The following is a 17,378-nucleotide window of genomic DNA, read 5'->3' on the forward strand; positions in this document are numbered from 1 at the left end:
AATAAAGGGCACTCTATCTCCATCATCTCAAACACATTTTAAAGGGGAGGACGCTGGGACTCAGAAATCAATAACTCATTAAAATGATGTGAAAGTTGTTTACATCAAGTCCTTTTGATCTCTGCTCTTTTTAGATAAGCATTTTCAGGCAGGTGAAGGGCTCACTAGTATTGCAGCTCACCTTAAACTTGGTCAGAATCTGGTTTTCAAAAAGAGCTTGTCTCAGACAGGGATCTGTCCCTTACTTCTCTTGACAGAGAAGAAACACTGTGAGTACCAAGTGGGCAAGCCCAGGAGAGGACGGCGCCACGGAGACAAGTGAGGGAGAGGAGCCACTTGAATGTCAGTCTTGGCTGGGCTGCACTGTCCCTTACTTTGTTCTTTCCTGGGTAACACCAGTCACCCACAGGGCTGCATGGGCAGTGTAAACAGAGTTGGGGGCCTGTGTTTGGAGGCTATAAAGGGGGTGCTCCAACTGTAGGGGCACCTTCAGAGGCCTCAGAGTTGTGTCCCAGGACCAGGAGGAAGAACGAGGGTCTGAAACTGGATTCAGGCCCAACTAACTGTCAAAGATGCTGTGGCCAAAGCAACGGTATTAACAGAGCTAAGGCTCATCAAGGAGGAGGGTGGCCAGGTCCACCCAGAGGGCCTGAGAGACGGGCTCCATGGGACAGACCATCCATGTGCTCAGTGGATGAAAGACCCCTCAATGCTCCAATTCATATGTCAGATTCTGTGCTCACTGACTAGTCTGCCATCCTGTTATCCTGAGACCAAGAAAGAAGTGAATTCTAATCACCACCAGGAACCTCTTCTGGGTTTGGTTCTCAGAAGTCAGTCTCTGGTTGCAAAGATCAAATTGAACTTCTGTCCTGTACACCTTAGGGGCCAGGCGATGGGGCAGGGGTGCTCTCAGGAGACTGTCCTGCAAGGCCTCTTTAACTCTCTTAGAGTTTTCTGTTGCTATTGTGGTTCTCTCTGTGCATTAACTGGCTTATAAATAAACCTCTGGACCACAGAGCCGGGCTTTCCCCTGCCCCCGACCACCTCACATAAACAACAGGGTGAGGATCTGCGGGTGAGCGCTCTTTCCTTTCCCAGGCTCAATTCTCCTTTCTCTCCACTGCTGCAGCTCCCTTTGCCCTCCTGCCTCACTCTCCTCCAGATAAACCACTCCTACGCCTACCTCCACGCTGAAAGCTGATTCCAGAGGCTGCCATGGTCTCCTGGCTCCTTGCTAGCTGAACAGCTGCTGGTCTGGACTTGTCCAGGCTGGACCTTAGGGAGGTTTGTGAGAAACCCCAGACTCTCAACCTGCCAGCCCAGCACACAGGTCAAAGAAGATCAGTCTCATGTCCCGCATGCCAGCCCCTTGCTGGATCTCCTTCTTGGCTGTCTTTCCACCCCGCTGTGACCACCAGGTCTCCCCAGTACATGGCACATAGTCTCACTGATTATGTGGGGAAAGTGAAAGAATCAGGTATCACACAAACAAGCCATATGCTGGCCATTGGAACAGCTTCCAGCATCAGCCCTGAGCACCCCGGGGCCTGGGTAAAGAACCAGTCCCACAGCAGAGGGGCAGGCCAGCTTTAAGTCTGGGCGCTTAGTTTCTTGACTTCACCAGAGAAGTAGAGTCCAAGGCCACGGGAGAGCCATGTCAGAACCAAGACTGGGCCTGATGGAAGGGCCTCAACAGCAGCCTCAATCCTAACAGGCAGGCCTTCCTAGCCTGGATCTCCATACCCACAAGGTTTGTGGACAGAATTCAGGGAAAAAAGGGACATACTTATTTCCCCTAAATTCTAACTACAAGTTAGCATTTCCTTCAATTGTAAATCTAGGCCACAAACCACACCTGAAACCTTTTTACCAAGAGTCTTTCATGTGATATTTTCACATCATAAGTGTAATTTTGCAGGTCTCTTTGGAAGCTGGGGCAATGATCTGCTCCTAGGCCTTGTTGTACCCATTGCACTGCAACTGGTTTCCTTGGTCATCCTCTGTATTTTGTTTTACACATTTAACAGCAGTCAGGGAAGGAGTGGGAGTTTGGGGGCTTTACCAGACACCAGTGTGGCCTATGGATGAAAACAGTTAGAATCCCTGTGAGAACATGAGTCCTGGGTCAGGAGAACATGATTGTGAATTTCTGCTCTGCTGCTAATAATCTGGGATAAGACCGAGCTCTCTGTTAAAGGGGGGTGTGGGAAGGATGAAGTGAACCAGCGCAGCAGGGCTGGGCAGGGTAAGCAGTCAGCAGATGGGTCCAGAGCTGTGGTCCCTGAGGGGAGCACAGGTCCTGCTGGGGTGAGAGCCACTCCAGCACCTGGCAGAGGGTGGCCAGGCCTGGAGACTGAGCCGAGTCCTGTGCGGGTGTGGCCGCCCCGTGGGAACGAGGCCGCCTGAGGGCTTGGCCTCCTGCATTTCGATCTGCCCTCAGGAGATGAAGTCCCACAGGAAAGGCAGCTCGGTTCCCCGGGTGGGACGGGCTCTCAAAGAAGGGAAAGAGTGAGTAGGACAAGGGCTTCCAAAGTGCAGGCGGTCAGCTCTCGCATGGGAACCAGGCTCCTTGGAGTTGGAGGACCACAGCCCTACCCATTTAATGATCCTTGCTCTCCCACCCTCCCCAGGCACCGAGCTTTTAACAATATACACTTTTTAGAATCAGTTGCTTTTCGAGAATCATTTCACTGTTTTTTTGGTGTGTTTTTTGGCTGCCTCGAGGCATGAGGGATCTCAACTCCCTGACCAGGGATTGAACTGGGTCCCCTATAATGGAAGCTCTGAGTCTTAACCACTGGACCTCCAAGGAAGTCCCTCATTTCACTGATTTTAGTTGTTGTTTGTTTTAAAATTAAGACAGTATATTTAGTCCACAAATGATAACTTTAAAGTTTAATATAAAAATAGTCCTTCTGTGTTGTAAACATTCAACTCAGCAAATAATACTTTTCACAGTAAAACAATCTATTAAAGAAGAAAATGCTTGAATAAGTTAATCCATATGTACATAATTAATTAATTTTCAACAAAGTGATCAAAGCAACTTGATGGGGAGGTCTTTTGAAGGTCTTTTCCATTGAAGGTCTTTTCAATAAATGGTACTGGAACAACTGGATGTGCATGTAAAGGTCTCAGGGCTTCCCTGATGGCTCAAGTGGTAAAGAATCTGCCTGCAATGCAGGAGATGTAGGAGATGCGGGCTTGATCCCTGGGTCAGGAAGATCCCCTGGAGGAGGAAAAGGCAACCCACTCCAGTGTTCTCACCTGGGAAATCCCATGGACAGGGGAGCCTGGCGGGCTACAGTCCATGGGGTCACAAAGAGTCGGACATGACTGAGCATGTGATGGCTTATAAAGTCTCATTTAACTCTTTAAATAACATCACAGGGAGAAAACCCAGACTTTTCTGTAATGTTCACCTTGTGTGTTGAATTTTTTGTGCACAAAGAAAACCACACGAATGGAAATGGGTTTTTTGTTTTCACACACAGCGTTATGGGTTTAATTTATATGTTGAAGTGCTAACCCCTAGTATCTCAGCATATGACTGTACTTGGAGAGAGGGCCTTTAAAGAGGTAGCTAAGAGAGCCCCATTAGTCTGGGCCCTCATCTAATATGACTGGGGTCCCTGTGAGAAGAGGAAGAAACACTGGGGATGTGTGAGCACATAGAAAAGGCTGTGTGAGGACATGGGGAGAAGATGGCCATCTGCAAGCCAAGAAGAGAGGCCCTGGGAGAAACCAAACCTGCCGACACCTTGGTCTTTGACTTCCAACCTCCAGAAATGTGAGATAATAAAAGTCTGCTGTTCGAGCCACCCAGTCTGAAGTGCTTTGTTATGGCAGCCCCAGTAAATGAATAAACACAGTTTTAACAATACGTGTGACCTATCATGTCTGTTATCCACTGTGGAAATTAACAGCTTTTGACTAGAATCTATCAATTGATTTCTCACCCAAACCATCTCTGGATTGTCTGTCATACGTTAAAAAAATTAAAAATCAACCTGAACCCTAGGGTATGTGATTGATTACCAAAGTTTTATTTAATCACTGAAGGAATCAGTGATTCAAATTTTGGAATTCCCCTGGTGGTCCAGTGGTTAAGAATCCACCTGCCAATGCAGGCGACATGAATTTGATCCCTGGTCCCACATGCTGCACGGTGTGGCCAAAAAAATTAAAAAAAAAATTAAGTCTAAAAACCTCAAATTTTAGGTGAAAATTATTGAGGTGAAAGGAGGGCTCTATCAATTAACCTTTTATAAAGGAATTGACTCTGAGGGTTGAGAGAACAAAGTAGAATATCTTACATAAATTATTTCAAAATCCACTAATTTTTTCTTCGTTGTCACCAACACAAATATACAAATACACACAGGATACATCAATATTTAGAAATTCTGGAATTTCCTAGTTCTGTGAGAGAAATGGATGGTTTTGATGGTTTTACTACAGTTCTAGTAGGTCAGCATCATGGTTTAAACTCACAGTGAACAGCATCAAACACTGACCCTAGATCAACCAAGGTAGCTTGTGGCCCCAAGCCATCTGCTGTGTAATATTGGTTATGGGGGACACCTGTGAGAACGAGTGATTGTTCCCCACCGTACAGCCGCATATTCCCCCAACAGCATGGATAACTAGTCACTCACCCAGAGCCCAGAGTTCAGTCCAGAGCTGCCCCAGGAAACCGAGGCTTTCTTCTTCAATGCGTTCAACTAAGAAAGCAGAATTATCTCTGAATGTGAAATGACCAAGCGAACTGACGAGTTACTTAAATAAACTGTTTCTTAGTTTCTTGCAACCAATGTCAAGTTCATTCTAGATGATGCCACACGAGGCCCATACTACAGAACAACAGGAAGAGGGGAGAGATTTCCAGCACTGTCCAATGAAATAACCCGAAGAAGGCCAGCCTATAATCCTGAGGATGTATGTGTGAGGGTGTGTGAATCGGCCAAGTTCTAGCAAAGAAGATAAGAAGCAGGTTTATTCAGTTACGTTTTATCACCATTTTGGGCTATTCAAAGTTATAAAGCATTTTGCTATGCATATCTTGCCAAAAGTCACCCTTGAATACTATTCTGTAAAACGAATGAGAGAGAAGTAAACTTTTTTTTTTTCAAAAAGGTTGAATTCATCATTGTGGAGGGGGGCAGGGACAGGGAGTAGACATAATAGAAATAATACAATTGAAAAGATCCTAAGGTCCAAATGTTCCCTTGCCTTCATTACTTTCTATTCTGTGTCTTATTTTTATTTACATTCATTGACATTTTACTTTATATATAATGTTCTTAACTCATCTTCATGTATGTATTTCTTGTGTGTTCTTGACCTCTTCAGGTTAAGACTTTGAGAATTTTTTCCCCTGCTTCCAAAATGATAATGCTACTTATCACTTATCCACTTATTAATTTAGAAAATAATAGATAGGGACTTCCCTGGTGGTGCAGTGGATAAGAATCTGCCTGCCAATGCAGGGAACACGGGTTCCATCCCGGGTCCAGGAAAATTCCACGTGCCTTGGAGCAACTAAGCTCATGTGCCCCAATTACAGAGCCCACATGCTGGGGTCCATGAGCAGCAATTACGGAGCCTGAGTGCCGCAACGACTGAAGCCCGTGTGCCTAGAGCCTGTGCTCTGGGACAAGAGAAGCCACTGCAGCCAGCAAGAGCCCAAGCAAAGCAATGAATACCCAGACCAGCCATAAAGAAAGAAAGAAAACAACAGGTAACACTGAAATACAAAGATGAAAATAAAACATGACACTTGTATTTAACCACTGAACAAAGCATTTGATAGTAATTAAATTTCAGGTTAAAAGGGTTGGAGTTAATACTATCCAGAGATAATTCTTGTCAACATTTTAATGTATATTTTTCCAGCATTTACACACACACACACACACACACCTCTTTGTATCTGTATAAATACACACATGCACAACTGTTTCACCAAATAGTAACGGAAGGAAATTTATAATACATAAAATTCAGTAGTGTTTTAATAAGGAAAGGCCCTTAAATTCATACTGAATTACTGCAGCCATAAAAAAAAGAGTGCAAAGGCACTCATTATAAAGGTAATGAATCCACTCCAAGTTATACTGTAAAAATAAAATCATTTAGCAAAAACCCAAATTGCCGCCAACATCGTAGTTTTATGATTCCCACTCAGGATTATTTTTGGTTCTATTCTTTGGAGACTCCTCCATGAGGCAAACTTGGTTGGATGTGTCGAAGATCTGAAAACCATCAGAACTAATTAAGATGAAGTCGGCTTTGTTCTTCAACTTCCTGTAAAAATGCTCAACAGGAAAATTGATGCTCACAGCAAACCACAGCCATCCTGTTTCTTTAGCACAGTCTTTTCACAGCTGCAGTTGCCCGTAGTTTCTATTTTCTGACACCAGGCCCAGTGCAGCCGCTCAGTGCCCCACCCCCAAGCATGGCATGTCCTTTTGGCCATTTTAGAAACCTTTAATATCTTTGCATAAAGTTTGTTGCTATTATTGTGACTCTTCCTCTCCTCAGTTCAAGCTCAGAGGGCTGTAGGCAATGAGGCAATCAATAGAAGAGGAGAAACAAAACAGGCTGCTCAACCCAAGAGGAAGCCAAAGGTACAGAAAAGAAACAAGCGTTCTTTTATAAGCAAAGCAACTGCCTCACCTAGTTGGTGATCATTGTTTTTCTCAATCTGAGCTGCATGTAGCACCCACGCTTACTGTACATAGGACCCTTCATTTCTCAAAACGTACTTGCTCTTTTCTCAGCTGGGCATCAATTAAGGCAAGGCTTAAGTGACTTTTGCTTACGAGTTATGTTCTCAGTGGCAAGGGTTTGTGTCTCTGTGGTACTTGGAGGGTCTTTGGCTATTTCAGAAACATATCTTTTAGATAAAAAATTGATAATTTGGGGAGTAGAGGGAAGGCATTTTTCAGAGAAGACATTCTGAAGCATCTACAATGTCATTATGATTAGTTGGGAGCTTGGACACAAACCCACAGTTTTACTATAAGAATAACTTCTGGGGAAATAAAGGTTTCCCCAGTCCTATATGTTTAATTTTTAGAATACACAGTCCTATATGTTTAATTACATGAAAAGTTCACAGATTTCACAGCACAGTCCTATATGTTTAATTACATGAAAAGTTCACAGATTTCACAGCACAAATTCACAGATAGCTAAACCCTCTCAAAAATGAGAAAATGAAGGTAAGTTGAACGACCCACCTGTCCTTGTTTAACTGTGGGAAAAGGAAGGTAAATCTTTTCTACTTTATTCACTTAATTAAAAAGTACCGATTTTCCTCCCACAACTTCCCATCTCTAACAAGTACTTTTTTTTTTTTTTTAGTACTCTCTTTAAGGGGCTCAAATATCAAAGTTAAATCCTCAGCACCACATTTAGTTTTACCAAACCTGCCCCTCCCTATTCCCCACTACACACACACACACACTCACACATACACACTCACGCACAACACACAGCATATATGTCAACATAATCAACATATTTTATTAACTTAATCATTGAAAGTATAGCCTTGTAATATAAGCAGAAGTGTCACCAAATTTACTTTTAAAAAGGTCAAAAGACTTTAGAAAGGAAATGGTCTTACTTGAGATTATTCACTTAAAGATATTTACTATCTCTGTGACATTTTAAAACAAAGCATTTGTACAATCCCAGATTCTCAGGATTAGAAAAGGACATCTCATGGCTTCTAAACTGTACTTTTGAAAAAAGCTCTTGAAATTACATTTAATTGTTAGTGGCCTTGGGCAAACTGTTCAGCCTAAGTCTAGTTCGCACAATAAAATGGGGAGAAAGGTATCTACTCAATAGGACCATTGAGGAATTAAATGAGGCAATTGCTAACTGTTAGCCATTTTAAAAAAAAATAAAATAAGCAGAAGTCAAGAACTTAACATATAGTGAGTGCTCAATAAACATTATCTTTTCCTCTATTTAACCAGGAGAAAGAGAAATCATGAGCTGATTTAAAGCCTAGCCTACATGTGCATACCCATGTAATTTCTGCGTTACAAAAAAATGGCAAAGGGAGGTGTGTATAAAGTTCATTTAAAATTTCTCAGAAAAGCATACTAAGGCATTTCTTATTCTAATATTCTTTTCTCCAGTCTTAATTTTCAGAACTGAGGGTTGCCAAATTACAGACAGAAGTATTTAGTACTTATGATAGTCCAAGGGAAATGTTCTTTTCAACAAGAGGTAAATAAGTGACAATTTGGAGAAACAAAAATAAGTCAAACCTTAAAGCAGAAGTGGATCAAAATTTAAATAGCCAGAAACTCCCCCGAAAAATGACGTGTTTACAAAATGCTAAGCAGACTTCAAAGAGTGTAAACCTTGAAAAGTCCAGAAATTAGGTAGCTCACTTCCTCTTACATTTTAGCACAGGTCAGGAACCTTCAGGCTACAGGGCATATCTAGAACTTGATTTCATCAATGATCAGAGTGAAATTGCTGCTGGACCCTAGGGAAAATTCTTCACCCTGAATACTCTGTTCAGTATTCTCTGAATACTGCCGTTCATCCAGAGTATGCATAATATTAAAGGTTTAGTGCTAAATCACTTCAGTCATGTCTGACTCTTTGCGACCCCATGGACTGTAGCCCACCAGGCTCCTTTGTCCATGGAATCTTCCAGGCAAGAATACTGAAGCGGGTTGCCATTTCCTTTTCCAGGGGATCACCCCAACCCAGGCATCAAACCCTTGTCTCTTACATCCCCTGCATTGGCAGGCAGGTTCTTTACTGCTAGCGCCACCTGGGAAGTCCCTAAAAGTTCAGACATTAAGAGTAATTGAAGAGCTGTGAGCAATTAACCAATGGATGAAGTTTTTGAAAAGCATTAGAAAACTTGACTCCAATGTTAGATAAATCATTTAAGTGCTTTAGACTATACAAGGGAGAATTTTGACTAAATGTTGTTCTAGTTCAGAAGTAACATAACTTTATGAAGTTAATGCATAAGATTAGACCCACAATCCAAGTGACCAGAAAGGGTATGGTTTCCACACTAATGGTCCTCAAAGTCTTTTTCAAGCTTCTCATCTTCCTCTCTCACTATCCTGACTTACTCTTTCTCCTGCTTCCTCACTTTCTCTCAACCAAGCTGTCCTACTTTTCTTCATAAGAATCTTCCTGCAGCCTTTTCTTCATTTTACCACTTGTCCATTTTCTACTGGACACGCTAGTTATGCCATTGAATTATTTAAAAGAACTTATTGACCAAAGTTTTATGTACCCTCTTAACTTTTTAAAGCTTTATTTTATACTTCTTCATGGGGTAAAAGGAATATAAATCAAATTGCTTTCTCATATATGCTCCAAAGGAAAAAAAAAAGCTTTTTTTTTTTTTTTTGGATACAGAAGTTTCCTTAATCCTGCTCTGTAGATATTTGAGTACACTGCTTGGAATATGAAAATTACAATGCTTTGTGTCACAATATTAATCATATTAAATGTAACTGTTTATAATGAATGCTGCAGAATTTGATCAGCAATAGTTAATTGCGCACTGCACTGTTCAGATGTTGAACAGAATGGTTCTAAAAGACAAACCATCTTTGTCCTAAAAGACTGCTTAGAAATAGCTTGGGATTTGAACTTAAGTAACAGGTCTGTAGCAAGAGACTGGCAAGAGCTGAGTTCCATGGTACTTTCCTTTGAAGTTTCCAGTGACTTCTTTTGCTTTAAAAGCACTTACTGTTGCTGGCCAAAGTGAGAGTTCAAAGGTAATCACGTGGACAAACTGTATCATCCACTGAAAGGATACAGTTAGCGACATAAACCCCCATTTTAACTGGGAGAAAAAAATTACTGTGGATCCAAACTTGCCCAGTGGTCAGGAAAAATTCTGCTGAAAATCTTGCTTACATATTAGTTCAAAGCAGAAGTTCTAAATTGCCCACAAGCACCATAGTGGTGAAACTAGTCTTGTGTGCAATCGGAGGACCACATGGTGGTCTACTGAAAAATTAAACAACTTTATCTCAGCACACAATGGCCCACTAAAGGCCAGTTAGTCCTCCCCACTAACTGAATAAAGGAAATACACGGAGTTGGAATATAATTTTTCTTACCGTTAAAGGATACTGCAGGAAGGCATGATCAGGGACACAAGCAGGCAGGGAGCAAACGAGAAATGAGAGAGAAAACCGTCGCTGTGAAAGCCATCATCTTCCAACACAAACAGGGGGTCGTTTCTGGACCGCCATTTTGGACAAGCTCTGGCCTCTTGTTAAATGTGACATACTGAGTCAGAGGCAGACGTCCTTCTGTGGTTATTCACTTCCTGTCTGATTAATTTGTTGCTTGTTCCTTCCTCCTTTTCTGCAGAAAAGGGAGCTAGATTGGTTTTACTTAAGAAGCAAGCAAAAAAAAAAACAAAAAACAAAAAACCCTAAATTTGGAAAATTAAATGTTTCTCCTTCCCACCAGGTGTAACATACCTTTTGGCACAGGGGCAAGAGGAGATGGCAACTCGAGTTGGTTAACAGCTCAACTTTATTCTTGACACCTCCACAAAAATAACTGCTCATGGAACGCGAGACTCTTTCAGGAAATTTCATTTTAAAGTATCACTCTTGATATTGATGATAACATTTAGGATTGAGGAAAAGAGTCACTCAAGATCTAAAAGCTCCAAATGACACTGATAAATAAGGTAAGTGATTCTTCCTCATCTACAGAGAAGTCAAGTATGTAGGAAGTAAGTTACAAATCTGGTGAAGAAAGCTAGTCAGGTGTATGAAGGCAAATGAGTTTTTGAAATGTGATGATTCTGGTGCCCAAGTCAGAATACAAGAAATACAGGTTCACCTCATTTTATTGTTCTTTGCAGATATTGCTTTTTTTTTTTTTTTTTAACAAATTGAAGGTTTGTGGCAACCCTGAGATTAGCAAGTCTATTGGTGCCATTTTTCCTTCAGCATTTGCTCACCTTGTGCCTCTGCTTCACATTTTGATAATTCAAGCAATATTTCAAACTTTTTCATTATTATTATATTTGTTATGGTGATCTATGATTATTGATCTTTGACGTTACTACCACAACACATTGACGGCTCAGACGAAGATTACCACTTGAAGTTTTTCCAAACTGAGGTATAGTTGATTTACAAGAGCAATAAAGTAGTTATTAATTTAGGTATGTATGTAGATTAAAATTTTTTGCTTCTTAATTATTAGTTTTTGCTTTGTTTTGGTTTTTTAAAATTTTTGTGCACTTTTTTTAGACATGAGGCTATTGCACACTTAATAAACTATAGCAGAGTATATGCATTGGGAAACCAAAAAAATTGGTGTGGTTTGCTTTACTGCAATATTTGCTTTATCTTGGTAGCTTGGAATAGAATTTGCAGTGTCTCCACAGTATGCCTGTACAGGTCAAGTCAGCTGAAGATCAGAGTTTTCCATGCCAAAATATTTTGTTTCCATCCTCCACACTTAAATGGGGTGACAATACTCTCCCAGAAGATGCTTGACAGAAAAGCAGTGATGAGGAGCAGAAGGAAGAAGTCAGATTCCTCATTATTAAAGGACTCTGAGAAGTAGGCAGGCAATGGAATGTGCATAGAAAATACTACACCAAAACTTGAGGAATGTATAAAAATCTGAAAACGCTCCCAATTTTTTCTCAATCTATCTGAATACATCTATTCAGACATATTTGCAACACACACCATGTAACTCTGAGAAAACAGTATCAGCTGAAAGAATGAAAAATAGGCATATTTTGGAAACTAACATCATTGTAAAATTTGACTCTGGGGTCCTGATTCTGCTGGGTTCAGAGGGAAAAGGTATGAAAAGATCATAAGCTGCCTAATATTCCATTATACGTAAAATGATGGGACTGGGTGGATCAGGGGGCTGTTGGAAACGGGTGGAGGCATTTTCCACTGGGTGGGTTGGAAACGGGTGAGGAAGGTTTGTAGGATTCATGGGTGGAGCCAGGAATATGAAGTTTCCTGTGATGCTTAGGACAGTCTCACTCCAATACCGGAAGTACTCCTAGAGTGGAGTACTGGGATAGTTGACTAAGTACTAAGTATTGGAAGTTGACTAAGGTTCTTTTAGTTCTCAATTCTTTAAGATAGGCTGCACAAGTTTTGTGATGCCAAGTTATGACAGAATTCTTATTAAGTGGAGGTGGTTTAGTTGCTAAGTCGTGTCTGACTCCTGCGACCCCATGGACTGTAGCTTGCCAGACTCCTCTGTCCATGGGATTTCCCAGGCAAGAATACTGGAGTGGGTTTTACCACTGAGTCAGTGGGGATTCCCACTCCTAGAAATGGAACTTCCTAAGATTAGTAATCTGGACTCTTCTATTTTACCCAGTGCCACTGGAAGGCACAGACTTTATTCATCTCACCTAATGTAGGATCTGGAGTCCAAGGGACACTTAATACATGAAAAAATACACGCAGACCTGGGGCTGGACAAGAGGGGGAGGCCTGAAGTTATTATCTCTTTTGCCATCCACTAACCTTGGAAAAACAGAAAACTTGATCAACTGCTAAGTAAATGCCTGAATGACTCTTTGGGGAAGTCTAACTATAGTTGGGTCTAAAAAGAGAACATAGGCAATATGGTGATTTTGCTATGTATTTACAGAATTACTTTTTAGTTCTCTAATAAGTAATGCCCCCCAAACACACACGCCCCCCAGGACATGATAGACCATGACTATCCCCATCCATTAGGAAAAACTCAACTAGAAGGGAGTATGTCACTTCGAAGTCTGGAGCCCATGACACATTCAAGGGAGTAGTTGTCTAGGGTTTGGGTCTATTCCACCTTTAATAAGAACTTACAAGCACAGTCAACTTTGGACACATTTATGAGGTGTCTACTATGCACCACAGGACATAAATCAGATAATGTTCTTCCCTGTTTAAAACCGTCTCATGGTTTCTCATTTCACTTTAAAAATCCAAGCTCTGCCTAGCCCACAAGGACTCACAAAATCTGCCCACCCACCTGCTCCCAGCTCTCTGACCTTATTTCAAGTAAACTCTGTCTTGCTAATTACCTTCCAGCCCTTTCTGTTCCTTAAATACACAGGCTCATTTGCATTCTGGGTCTGACACTTATAAGCCCCCTTACCTTACTGTTCCTTCCTGGTTCCTTCCCATTCTCTATTTGTCAGCAAAACTGCCCCCTCTCATGTCCCATCTCTGCTCCTGTCTTCCTTTATCGCACTTGTCACCATCTGGTATTTTTTTCATTTATTTAATTGCTTATTTACCTGCACATCTCTCACCACTAGAATCCAAGTTCCATAGGACCTTGTTTCCTGTTGTTGCCTTAGGATCTAGAACAGCACCTGGTGGTGTCAATGGATGTTATTTGTTGAATGAAAGAGAAAATAATTAAAAATTGTGCCACAACATAACACTCCTTTATAAGCTTGAGACTGTTCCCTCTAAAGCAGTGACTGAGGAAAGTTAAGGACAGACTTGAACCCCCTTCTTGGGAAGGCTTAGGCTAAAGGGAAATCTTCCAGGGAAAGGATTCCAGAGATCAGCAGTGAGCCCTTTAGCTCACTGAGAGGCTTGGCAATGCAGGCAGAGTCTCACGCAGTGCAAGTGGTTCCTGTCATTCAGCAGTGCGGAGAGGAAAACGGCTAAGAAAGTTGAAGACTGAGACAAAGGAAAGATCACGTGGTGGGCGGGGGAGGGTTCCGACAGCATTATTGACAACGCGGACCTGGACCTGGAGGCCTCCCGCTGCAGTGAATGCCACACAGGTAGACGTGAGACAAGAAAGTGCTTTGTCCCTTCCTCTGTGCCCAGGTGTTCGCAGACCAGCGTCAGTTTCTTAGGATAAGGAAGTTTAAGGATGATGAGACTGCAGAGAACAGAGTCCACGCCACCATTTACAGAAGAGGAAATGGGAGTCCAGAGAGATTAAGTGACTCTGTCACACAGCGGGCAGCAGCAGAGCTGGTGCCAGAGGCCCCGTCTCTCTCTCCATGGTCCAGTGTCATTATGGTCTTAAGTTCAGGGGAGGATTTCACTTAATTCCTTTGTATAAGCATAAGAAGAGGTGGAAGGAAGAGGGGTAGGGAGAAGGCTGTAACATGGCGGGGAGCAGTTGATGGCAGTATTAGTATTGGTGTTGGGGATGTTTGTATTGATGCTGGGGCTTCCCTGGTGGCTCAGACTATAAAGAATCAGCCTGCAATGCAGGAGACCTGGGTTTGATCCCTGGGTTGGGAAGATTTCTTGGAGAAGGGCATGGCAACCCACTTTGGTATTCTTGCCTGGAGAATTCCATGGAAAGAAGAGCCTGGTGGGCTACAGTCCATGGAGTCAGAAAGAGCTGGACACAACTGAGTGACTAACATTTTCACTTTTGTTTTTCACTTTTTTCACTGGGTATGTTAGTATAATGAAGAGCTGAAGAAAAGTAGATTGAGAACCTGAGGCAAATAAAGACAATCATGACTCTAGACTTCAAAGGGAATTTTAAATGCATATATCACCTTATTCAACACGTGGACCAGCCCCAGCCTAAAGACAGAGCAAAACAATAATCAACAGTCTCCAGAACAACCAAGTGAAGAATCTTTCATATTAATCTACAGAAACAGAAAATGAAGAGCAGACAGAGATTACAGCACAACATTGTGGTTCTCACATGGAAAAAGCAGTAAAGAATCACAGCCAAAGACCCTCCTACGGTGACCCCAAATCAACAGAGACTGAGCAGGGGCAACAGTGCCATGAATAAAATATAAGGACATTTGATTTCTTTTAATTCCAGTTTTTCAAACTGTGTTTCCATGACTACCTGTTACGGTGCAGTATTTCCCCAGTAGTAGAAACATGTTTTAGAATACTGTACTCCCTCCATTCTAAAACACCATTTTCTTCAATAGCAAAACACCCCCCTTATCTTATAGCTTTTTATGGGGAAGAAGAAACAGTACCAGACTAAATGTATGCATTTATTGTAAGAGGAATTCTACTTTCAAAGTATTAAAATATGGGAATCACGTGATTTAAAAGAGCAGAAACAAAGGAATTAGCTTCTTGCCCATAAACCTATCAGTAGTTATATAGAAGGTTGATCATTTGAAAATAACATATGCCATCAAATTTGGAAAACTCAGCAGCGGCCACAGGACTGGAAAAGGTCAGTTTTCATTCCAGTTCCAAAGAAAGGCAATGCCAAAGAATGCTCAAACTACCACACAATAGTACTCATCTCACGTGCTAGTAAAGTAATGCTTAAAATTCTCCAAGCCAGGTTTCAGCAATACATGAATTGTGAACTTCCAGATGTTCAAGCTGGTTTTAGAAAAGGCAGAGAACCAGAGATCAAATTGCCAGCATCCTCTGGATCATCGAAAAAGCAAGAGAGTTCCAGAAAAACATCTCTTTCTGCTTTACTGACTATGCCAAAGCCTTTGACTGTGTGGATCACAATAAACTGTGGAAAATTCTGAAAGAGATGGGCATACCAGACCACCTGACCTGCCTCTTGAGAAATCTGTATGCAGGACAGGAAGCAACAGTTAGAACTGGACATGGAAAAACAGACTAGTTCCATATAGGAAAAGGAGTACATCAAGGCTATATATTGTCACCCTGCTTATTTAACTTATATGCAGAGTACATCTGAGAAACACTGGGCTGGAGGAAGCACAAGCTGGAATCAAGATTGCCAGGAGAAATATCAATAACCTCAGATATGCAGATGACACAACCCTTATGGCAGAAAGTGAAGAAGAACTAAAAAGCCACTTGATGAAAGTGAAAGAGGAGAGTGAAAAAGTTGGCTTAAAGCTCAACATTCAGAAAACTAAGATCATGGCATCCGGTCCCATCACTGCATGGCAAATAGATGGGGAAACAGTGGACACAGTGGCTGACTTTATTTTTCTGGGCTCCAAAGTCACTGCAGATGGTGATTGCAGCCATGAAATTAAAAGGCTCTTACTCCTTGGAAGGAAAGTCATGACCAACCTAGACAGCATATTAAAAAGCAGAGACATTACTTTGTCAACAAAGGTCTGTCTAGTCAAGGCTATGGTTTTTCCAGTGGTCATGTGTGGATGTTAAAGTTGGACTATAAAGAAAGCTTGAGCACCGAAACATTGATGCTTTTGAACTGTGGTGTTGGAGAAGACTCTTGAGAGTCCCTTGGACTGCAAGGAGATCCAACCAGTCCATCCTAAAGGAGATCAGTCCTGGGTGTTCATTAGAAGGACTGATGTTGAAGCTGAAACTCCAATACTTTGGCTACCTCTTGCGAAGAGCTGACTCATTTGAAAAGACCCTGATGCTGGGAAAGATTGAGGGCAGGAGGAGAAGGGGATGACAGAGGATGAGATAAGATTGGATGGCATCACCGACTCGATGATGGGTTTGGGTGGACTCCAGGAGTTGGTGATGGACAGGGAGGCGTGGCATGCTGCAGTTCATTGGGTCGCAGAGAGTCAGACACGACTGAGTGACTGAACTGAGTTATATAGAAGGTTGATCATTTATAAATAATCTCAAAAACAGAGAACTTCAAAACTAACATCACACTAGTCTATGTCCTGCTAATATAAATTGGTATAACCTTACTTGGGGAAACATTTGCAACATATTTCCTTGTGTTTTGGCAGCTCAGCATCCACTGATCCTACTTACAATGATATCCTTCAGTTTTTGTTTGGAGACACATCCCTCCCTCCCTCCCTCCCAGACCCTGTGGGTCCAGAGGAATTTACTCCAATTCCAGATACATGAATTGCTGGCTCATGGGAGCCTTGCATTCACGCAGCCCCAGAGAGTTTTCTTGGCGATAGCCCGTGGCCTCATCAGAACCAAGGGAATTTGTGTCTACAAGACAGAATTCTTCCCGAGGGATGGAGCTGGGTCTGTGAGAATGGAGGGGCTGAAACTGACTCACTCATCCTCTGACCACATGGGGTCTGAAAATGAGACCATCAAAGTGAGAAACTAGGGATGGAGAAAACCCAGCTGTTGATGTTATTGGCTGAATCCTTCTATACCTGAAGCTAGCTCTATTTTGGACTTTTAACTTATACTAGCAAATAAATTCTCTATTTCATGCAAGTTAGTGTGGTTAGGTTTTCTATTACTGGTAATACAAACACTTATGTGATACAGAAATCAGTACTAGAACTGAATATTGAATGTGACTAACCCTAAAATGTGCAACTGGCTGATTTAAGGTTGGGTGACAGCTGGTGCAGGCTCTCCTGGGCTAGGAAGTTGGCCATCCTGGTTATGTGATGGCATCACTGCTGGTTAGGCTGCCACCTACTGAATCCTGGGTCAAAGACCACAAGCCTACCGAAGGTGTGCCAT

At 42.1% G+C, this 17,378-nt stretch overlaps 1 protein-coding gene across 3 annotated transcripts in view; it reads right to left on the minus strand.

Moving 5' to 3' along the window:
- WIPF1 (WAS/WASL interacting protein family member 1) overlaps positions 1-17,378 on the minus strand; it is a 122,875-nt gene that overhangs the window by 29,678 nt on the left and 75,819 nt on the right. The window contains exon 1 of one of the 3 annotated variants that reach the window (XM_043487684.1): positions 10,128-10,322. The exons of the other annotated variants lie outside the window; for them this stretch is intronic. The gene's annotated coding sequence lies outside the window, so the exon portion shown is untranslated. Of the gene's footprint in view, positions 1-10,127; positions 10,323-17,378 lie in introns of those variants that run through there. 3 annotated transcript variants of the gene reach the window in all.

This window comes from Cervus canadensis, chromosome 15, assembly GCF_019320065.1.
Source record: "Cervus canadensis isolate Bull #8, Minnesota chromosome 15, ASM1932006v1, whole genome shotgun sequence".
Lineage (NCBI taxonomy): Eukaryota > Metazoa > Chordata > Mammalia > Artiodactyla > Cervidae > Cervus > Cervus canadensis.